This window comes from Schistocerca gregaria, unplaced genomic scaffold, assembly GCF_023897955.1.
Source record: "Schistocerca gregaria isolate iqSchGreg1 unplaced genomic scaffold, iqSchGreg1.2 ptg000169l, whole genome shotgun sequence".
In the NCBI taxonomy this organism is placed as follows: domain Eukaryota; kingdom Metazoa; phylum Arthropoda; class Insecta; order Orthoptera; family Acrididae; genus Schistocerca; species Schistocerca gregaria.
In genome coordinates this window covers 7,705,834-7,716,494 of record NW_026061724.1, presented here as the reverse complement: position 1 = coordinate 7,716,494, position 10,661 = coordinate 7,705,834, and the positions used below count along the sequence as shown (strand labels likewise).

General features: G+C 26.9%; 1 long non-coding RNA gene across 1 annotated transcript in view; it reads left to right on the top strand.

Moving 5' to 3' along the window:
• The first annotated feature begins 1,521 nt into the window (after positions 1-1,521).
• The window catches only part of LOC126302196 (uncharacterized), a 153,461-nt gene continuing 144,321 nt past the window's right edge, over positions 1,522-10,661 (top strand). The window contains exon 1 of the long non-coding RNA XR_007553112.1: positions 1,522-2,402. This is a non-coding gene — a long non-coding RNA (uncharacterized LOC126302196). The remainder of the gene's footprint in view (positions 2,403-10,661) is intronic.

The window sequence follows — 10,661 nt, the reverse complement described above, 5'->3', positions numbered from 1 at the left end:
ATCAAAAAAATAGTTATAAATAAATACTTTAACATAAAGATAAACCAAAAGAATTAAAAAAATCATTACCATGAGAACGAATTATTGAAACTAAAATAGAAAGACCTAAAGCACCCTCACAAACAGAAAAAACTAAAAAAATAACAGGAAAAAAATAATCATAATCAAACTCAATAAGAAAAACAATAACTAACATAAATAAAGAAAGAACAATATATTCTAATCTCAAAAGAACCATTAATAAATGTTTACGTTTAGAAGAAAAAACATAAACACCAGCAAAATAAATCAATAAAGAAGTAAAAATAGAGAATATAAACATTAGTTTTAATAGTTTAAAAAAAACGCCGGTCTTGTAAACCGGAAATAAGTCCAGCCCCCACTTTTAAAACTTCAGAGGTGGAAAAGCTTCCATCATCGGTCCCCAAAACCGGTATTTTAAATAAACTAACCCCTGAAATGATCAAAATAATAATTATATCATTATCAAATGTAATAAATATTAATTTTATTAAATTAAGACACCCAATATCAATAATGCTTTTTATTATCCTTCAAACCGTCCTAGTTGGATTAATAACAGGAACAAGTACATTAATTTATCATAACGGAACCGTGGTAATGTTCCACGAACCCAAATAAAACCAAAAGATATAATAGCAAGCTTAATAAAAAATATAAAAGAATAAAAATCACCGCCCAAAAAAATTAAAGCCAATAACATTCTTATGAAGACAATTCTAGTATATTCAGCTAAAAAAATTAAAGTAAAACCACCCGCACCATACTCAATATTAAATCCTGAAACTAACTCAGATTCCCCTTCAGCAAAATCAAAAGGAGTACGATTAGTTTCAGCTAAGCAAGAAGCAAAACAAGCTAAAGCTAAAGGAAAAGAAATAATAATAAATCAACAATAAAGCTGATAGTTTATAAAATCAAACATATTAAAACTACCAATTAAAATAATTAAGGACAATAAAATTAAATCTAAACTAACTTCATAAGAAATTGTTTGAGCAACAGAACGAAGAGAACCTAATAATGAATAATTTGAATTAGAAGATCAACCAGCAATTATAACAGTATAAACACCTAATCTAGTACAACATAAAAAAAATAAAAATCCATAAGAAAAAGAACACATATAAGTTAAATAAGGAAAAATTACTCAAACGGCTAAAGAAATCATTAAATTAAAAACAGGGGAAAAATAATAAAGTAGGTAATTAGATATAATAGGAATTGGCTGCTCCTTACAAATTAACTTAATAGCATCTCTAAATGGCTGAGGAATTCCAACAAAACCTACCTTATTTGGACCCTTTCGAATCTGAATATAACCTAAAACCTTACGCTCTAATAAAGTTAAAAAGGCAACACTAATTAAAACACAAATAACCAATAAAAGAAAATTCAAAATAAATATAAATAAATCATAAAGTATCAATACTATTTGTAGAAAAAATCTACATAAATGAATTCTAAATTCAACACATTAATCTGTCAAAATAGTAAATAAATTAATATTAATCAATATAACAAAAAATATTTTAACCATATGGTCCTTTCGTACTAATATGGATTAACAATCTTAGGACAGAAACCGACCTGGCTCACGCCGGTCTGAACTCAGATCATGTAAGAATTTAAAGGTCGAACAGACCTAATCATTGGGCTCCTGCACCCAAAATTTTTCTTAATCCAACATCGAGGTCGCAATCTGCTTTGTCGATATGAGCTCTCAAAAACAATTACGCTGTTATCCCTAAGGTAACTTAATCTTATGATCATAAATTATGGATCAAAATAACAAACATAAATAAATGATATAATAATGAAGAGTTTATCTATTCTTCATGTCACCCCAACAAAACATCATCATTAAATATAGAAAGACAAACAAAAAACTATATAAAAGTAAAATGTCAAGCTCTATAGGGTCTTCTCGTCCTAAAGAAGAATTTAAGCCTTTTGACTCAAAAGTTAAATTCAAAAATTTATTAAGAGACAGTTGGTTTCTCGTCAAGCCATTCATTCCAGCCACTAATTAAGAGACTAATGATTATGCTACCTTTGCACGGTCAAAATACCGCGGCTCTTTAAAAATACGCTCAGTGAGCAGGCCAGACCTCAAAATATAAACAAGAGGACATGTTTTTGATAAACAGGCGGAAATCAATTTTGCCTAGTTCCTTATAATAAGTTCACAAGGTAAAAATTTCATACAAATAAATATACTAATTCTATCATTATTACAAAAATTTTAAAATTAAATTAATAATCTTAATAAAAAACCTAAAATATTTATAAAATCAAAATAAAAAATAATGAACTAAAACGTAATCTTAAAGATAGCTGGTTTAAAGCTTACTATTATATTTCTATAAAATAAATTATAGGTTATTAACTTCAAAGCTTATCCCTTATAGAATAAATAAGTTAATATTTTTACTTAAAAAATTAAATAAAAACAAATAACTTTAAAAAATTAAATTTTTTCTTAAGAAACTAGATATCTTGGGAAACGATTAACATCTCATTTCTATAAATAATTTAATAATAATTATGATACATTAACTATAAATTATTTATAAATCAACCCAAATCGAGACAAGTAAAATAAATACTAAAATTTTGATAAACCCTGATACAAAAGGTACAATAAATAAAATCTACTTAAAAAAATTTAAAATAATATTTCATAAAACACTTACATTACACCAATAAACTATAATTTAAAAAATCAATTCTATAAAATATACTAAGACAAAAATACAATAAAATTATTTATATTAAATAATTAAATAAACAAAAAATAAATATAATAAAATAAATAATCAAGATATCCTGATTTGCACAGAAAAATTTTCAGTGTAAATGAAACACTTTACTAATAAGTTATATCTTGAAACTCTTCCTAGATACACTTTCCAGTACATCTACTATGTTACGACTTATCTCATCTAAATTGAAGCTACTTTAAAATAAAATAGAATAATCAATAATGAGAGCGACGGGCGATGTGTACACATCTCAGAGCCAATATCAGTTAAATTAAATAAATTAAATTACTATCAAATCCACCTTCATTAACAGTATTTCACTATCAAATCCGTTATAAACAAAAATCTATTGTAACCCACCTCCTCTTAACTATAAGCTGCACCTTGACCTGAAATATTTTATAATTATAAATCTTGAGAATTATAACTCTAAAAAGATTCTCTGATAACGGAGATATACAAACAAATAAATTAAGTAGAGTAAATCGTGTATTATCAATCATGGGGTAGGTTCCTCTGAATGGAATGAGATACCGCCAAATTCTTTGGGTTTAAAGACCTTAACTAATAGTACCCTGGTAAATATAATTAACATTTAAAATAATAGGGTATCTAATCCTAGTTTATTATTTAAATTTCACAGATTCATAAAAAGGGCCACAAATAAATTTTAACATTTCACCTTACAAATTTATATTTCAACCCTAATAATATAAACAACTGTTTTAACCAATAATATTCACTTGTATCAATCGTATAACCGCGGCTGCTGGCACGAATTATGCCGATACTAAATCAATTGCTAAATCCAAAATCACTTGATAATTAAATCAAATTACTGCAAAAAGAACATTTAGTCTAACAAAACTTACATATAATACAAAGAAAAAGTGAATAAACAAGCAAGAATAAAACTTTTAAAAATAAAAAATAAGAAAATTTTAAATATATTAATTCAGGAAAAAATAAAAGATTCAAATATTTAAAGAAAAAAAAAAAACCACAAACATTAACAAAAAAAAAGAAACGCCCCTATGTATGACCACAACAACTTCTCTATTATATATAATTAAAGATTAATATGGAACATGTATAGCAATAAATGTATTATATTCTTTCTTATTTAATCTTTCTTTTCACTAATAAATAAAGAAAGATTAAATAATATAATAAATATATTTTATACAATGATGTAATTTAATATAATATGTTATTAATATGAATTCTTTTTTTTATATTAAGTTAACTTTCATATATATTAGTTAAATAATCTAATTATATTATTATAATTAATATAATTATTTATATTAATTATAATATTTTATATTTAAATTAATAATTTTATTTATAATATCCAATTATAATAATATTAAATATTAAATTACATATTATTATATATATTATATTATAATAACCTATTTTAAGCTAAAAACATAAGTAGCTATAATCCTAGGTAAATAATTGCATTAAAATAATCAATTGATAATGGTAAGATGAACTTATAATACTTTAATTTCAATTAAATGTAATATATTAATATAAATTATTTATTTTATATATATATATATATATATATATAAAATGAGCAGGATAAATTAATCCTAATTAAACAAAATAATTCATAAAAGAATTTCAAAAAAAAACTTTCGATTTATATATTAAATAAATGAAGTGCCTGATTAAAGGGTTACCTTGATAGGGTAAATAAAGTAAATAAAATAACTTCATTAAAATTACATAAGATAGAATTAAACTACCTCCTTTAGTATCAAAAACTAACGTGCATCATACACCTTAATGTAAAAAGGTAAGCTAAACAAGCTAATGGGTTCATACCCCATTTATAGAGGTATCAATCCTCTCCTTTTTAATGACCAACTACTCTACAAAACTTCTCTTCCTATCAACATTAATGATAGGAACGATCCTGTCCATTTCATCAAATTCCTGATTTGGGGTTTGAATAGGACTTGAGATCAACTTACTTTCATTTATTCTGCTCCTAACAAGAAATAAAAATATAATAATAAATGAATCATCAATTAAATATTTTATTGTCCAAGCAATAGCATCGACAATATTATTATTTTCAATTTTGCTGATTCAAATAAAATATCCCATGGGATGGGAAACAGAATTTATCCCATCAATAATAATTAGATCTAGACTATTATTAAAGATTGGAGCTGCACCTTTCCATTTCTGATTTCCAGAAGTTATAGGAGCATCAAGATGAAATAATTGTTTAACATTAATAACATGACAAAAAATCGCCCCAATAATGGTCTTATCTTATTGTATTCAATTAAGAACTTTTATTTGAACAATTATTATCTTAAGAATTATTATTGGGGCAATAGGAGGTTTAAATCAAACATCCTTACGACAACTTTTAGCATATTCATCAATCAGACATCTAGGTTGAATAATTAGATCATTAACAGTCAGAGAAAACATCTGAGAACTATACTTCATTATTTACTCACTATTAAGATTAATTATAGTTTTATTATTTAAGCAAATAAATTTATTTTTCATAAATCAAATTTATTCAGCCAGAAATATAAAAACCGAAATTAAATTCATAATATTCTTATCTTTATTATCTTTAGGTGGACTACCACCATTCCTTGGATTCTTACCAAAATGAATTGTAATACAATCATTAATAGAAAACAATATAACAACTATTATAACTATTATAGTTGTATTAACTACAATTACACTCTACTACTATATACGTATTAGATTCTCAGCTCTAATTATATCATACACAGAAAATTCGTGATCTATAAAGATAAAGTCCCAAAAATCAAGAATCATTCTTCCTATAACAGTAATAATTTCAACAATAGGATTGATTTCAACATCAACTTTAATTTCATTATACTAAGGACTTAAGTTAATCAAACTAATAACCTTCAAAGTTATAATTAAAAGAATAATCTTTTAGGCCTTAGTAAAATTTTACACCTCTAGAATTGCAGTCTAGAATCATAATTGAATATAAGACCTAAATATGATAAGAGTGAAAACATCTCATAAGTAGATTTACAGTCTACCACCTAAAATTCAGCCATCTTACCGCAAAAATGATTATTCTCAACAAACCATAAGGACATTGGTACTTTATACTTCATATTTGGAGCATGAGCAGGAATAGTAGGAACATCAATAAGAATACTTATTCGTGCTGAACTTGGCCAACCCGGATCTCTAATTGGGGATGACCAGATTTATAATGTTATTATTACAGCTCACGCATTCGTAATAACTTTCTTTATAGTAATACCTATTATAATTGGTGGATTTGGTAATTGACTTGTTCCACTAATAATTGGTGCACCAGATATAGCATTTCCATGAATAAATAATATAAGTTTTTGATTACTACCACCTTCACTAACCCTTCTTCTTACATCTTCTATAGTAGATAATGGTGCTGGTACAGGATGAACAGTTTACCCTCCTCTAGCAGGAGCTATTGCACACGGGGGTGCATCTGTAGATCTAGCTATTTTTTCACTGCACTTAGCAGGTGTATCATCTATTCTTGGTGCAGTGAATTTCATTACAACAGCAATTAATATACGATCAGAAAGTATAACTTTAGATCAAACACCTTTATTTGTATGATCTGTAGCTATTACAGCATTACTTCTCCTTCTTTCACTTCCAGTTTTAGCAGGAGCTATTACTATATTATTAACAGATCGAAATTTAAATACATCATTCTTTGACCTCGACAGTACTCTGACTACCCAGACGCATATACATCATGAAACGTAGTATCAAGAATTGGGTCTACAATTTCTATTGTAGGAATCATTATATTCATTGTAATTATATGAGAAAGAATGATTACAAACCGAGCAATTGTATTTAGAGCTAACATAAGAAGATCAACAGAATGACTACAAAATAACCCTCCTGCAGAACATAGTTACTCAGAATTACCATTAATCTCTAGATTCTAATATGGCAGATTAGTGCAGTAGATTTAAGCTCTACAAATAAAGGTTTGACCTTTTATTAGAAAATATTTATTAATGGCAACATGATCAAATTTATCTCTTCAAGATGGAGCTTCACCATTAATGGAGCAATTATCATTCTTTCATGATCATACTATGGTCATATTATTATTAATTACAGTAATTGTAGGTTATGCCCTAAGTTATATATTATTTATTACCTATACTAACCGTAATATACTTCATGGACATTTAATTGAAACAATCTGAACAGCTTTACCAGCAATTACATTAATTTTTATTGCCCTTCCATCATTACGACTATTATATTTACTTGATGATTCAGTAGATGCAATAATTACAATTAAAACCATTGGACGACAATGATATTGAAGATATGAATATTCAGACTTCATAGACGTAGAATTTGACACTTATATAACACCAGAACAAGACCTAGAAAATGATGGATTCCGACTACTAGATGTAGATAACCGAACAATCCTACCAATAAATACAGATGTACGAGTATTAACAAGAGCATCAGATGTTCTACACTCATGAGCAGTTCCTGCATTAGGGGTTAAAATTGATGCAACGCCAGGTCGGTTAAATCAAGGAACATTCACAATAAATCGACCTGGATTATTCTTTGGACAATGCTCAGAAATCTGTGGAGCAAACCACAGATTTATACCAATTGTAATTGAAAGAACTTCAGTAAATTTATTTATTAAGTGATTATCTAAGATAATTTAAGGAGTTAGTTAAAATAAATAACATTAGAGTGTCAATCTAAAGTAACTAAAAAAAATTAGTACACCTTGAAATTCATCAGATGACTGAAAGTAAGTAATGGTCTCTTAAACCAAATAATAGTAAATTAACGACTACTTCTGATGGGGAAATTATATCCAAATCCCTCAAATATCCCCTCTTATATGATTCTCACTATTCATTATATTTTCAGCTACATTAATCTTGTTTAATCAAATAAACTTCTTCTCATTTAAACCTAACCTTATTAAAAGAGCAGAAAAAGGAACAATTGAAATAAAAAACTTAAATTGAAAATGATAACAAATCTATTCTCAACATTTGACCCATCAACTAACATCTTTAATTTATCATTAAATTGAACTAGAACATTTCTACGACTATTATTAATCCCATCACTATTTTGACTTACACCATCACGAATTAACATTATCTGAAATAAACTAAATTTAACCTTACATAATGAATTTAAAACACTTCTTGGACCAAAATCATTTAATGGAACAACATTCATTTTCATCTCAATTTTTATTATAATATTATTTAACAATTTCATAGGATTATTCCCTTATATTTTTACTAGAACAAGACATTTAGCATTAACATTTGCAATTGCCCTACCTATATGGCTAAGATTTATATTATTTGGATGAATTAACCATACTAATCATATATTTACACACCTTGTACCACAAGGTACACCGCCTGCATTAATATCATTTATAGTACTAATTGAAACAATTAGTAATGTTATTCGACCAGGTACATTAGCAGTACGGTTGGCAGCAAATATAATTGCAGGACACTTATTATTAACCTTATTAGGAAACACAGGACCATCTATAGCAATAAACTTAATCTCATTACTAATTATTGGACAAATACTTCTATTAATTCTAGAATCAGCAGTAGCAATAATTCAAGCCTATGTTTTCTCAATTCTAAGAACTCTATATTCTAGAGAAGTATATTAAACCTATGTTAACAACTCACTCAAACCACCCATTCCACTTAGTAGACTATAGACCTTGACCATTAACAGGAGCAATTGGAGCAATAGTCCTAGTATCAGGACTAGCAAAATGATTCCACCTATTTAATATTAACTTATTCATAATTGGATTTGGAATTACCCTACTAACTATAATTCAATGATGACGAGATGTAGTAGGAGAAGGAACATATCAAGGATTACATACAGGATTTGTATCAATTGGATTACGATGAGGAATAATTTTATTTATGGCATCAGAGGTATTATTTTTCGTTTCTTTTTTTTGAGCATTCTTTAGAAGAAGATTAGCACCAACAATTGAACTAGGAATACTATGACCTCCAATAGGAATTCAACCCTTTAACACTATACAAATTCCATTACTTAATACAGCTATTCTTTTAGCATCAGGAGTAACAGTAACATGAGCACATCTTAGCTTAATGGAATCTAATCATACTCAAGCACTACAAGGATTATTCTTCACAGTGTTATTAGGACTATACTTTACAATACTTCAAGCATATGAATATTGAGAAGCACCTTTTACCATTGCAGATGCAGTTTATGGATCAACATTCTTTGTTGCAACAGGATTCCATGGTTTACACGTAATTATTGGAACAATCTTTTTATCAACATGTCTACTTCGACACTCAATAAATCAATTTTCACCCAGACATCACTTTGGATTTGAAGCAGCAGCATGATACTGACACTTCGTAGACGTAGTATGATTATTCTTATATATCTCTATTTATTGATGAGGTAGATAATTGTTTTTCTAGTATAAATAGTACATTTGACTTCCAATCAGAAAGCTTGATATAAATCAAGAAAAACAATTCTAATTCTATCAACAAGAGTTTTCATTAGATTTATTATTCCAATAATTGTTATAATCCTGGCAACAACACTATCAAAAAAATTAATTAATGATCGAGAAAAAAGATCACCATTTGAATGTGGGTTTGATCCAAAAAGATCAGCACGAATACCATTCTCAATACGATTCTTCCTAATCGCAGTAATCTTTTTAATTTTTGATGTAGAAATTGCACTAATTCTACCAATTGTAATTATTTTTAAAACTTCAGACATTATAATCTGAACAGTATCAACAATATTTTTTATTCTAGTTCTATTAGGAGGACTATACCATGAATGAAACCAAGGAGCATTACAATGAGCAGAATAAAGGGTTGTAGTTAAATATAACATTTGGGTTGCATTCAAAAAGTATTGATATTATCAATCAACCTTAAATAGAATAAGAAGCGAAATATTGCAGTCAGTTTCGACCTGGAAGATTGGTATGTACTACCCTTATTCTTATTAATTGAAGCCAAAAAGAGGCGTATTACTGTTAATAATATAATTGAACTATAATAGTTCCAATTAAGGAAATGTAAAGCCAATATGAAACCTGCTAACTTTTTATATTAGCGGTTAAACTCTGTTAACATTTCTAAAATTTATATAGTTTAAATAAAACATTACATTTTCACTGTAAAAATAATATATCCATATTTACAAATACTTAAAAGTAAAAATACTTCCTTAACAACTTCAGTGTCACGCTCTAATTATAAGCTATTTAAGTAAACGACTAAACAATATTACCAAAATAAATATTCAAAAAATAAAAGTTAAAAGATAAATCTTGAAATTAGAATCATATCAACCTTGAATATAACCAATTAAATAAATAAATAATCTATATAAACCTTGACCACCAAGTAATTCACCTCAACCATAATCAAATGACTTAGATGAATAATAACCTATTTTTAAAGGAATATATCTAATAAACTTAGTTGAAAGAAAAGGTATAAATCATATAGAACCAGCAAATCTAACAAAAGAAAGTATACTTAAAGAAAATAAATTATGAGAAAAATCAAAATTAGAAATAAGATAACCTAAATAAGCACCTAAAATAACAACTGTAATAGTTAAAAACTTTAAATAATAAGGTAAAGCAATCACATGAGGAATAGGAAAAATTAATCAAGATAAAAGACTACCACCAAAAACAGCAACAAACAATAGACCAATTATTCCAATTGAAATATAATAACCCTTATCATCAAAAGAAAATCTAGAATAAAAATTATTATCACCAGATAT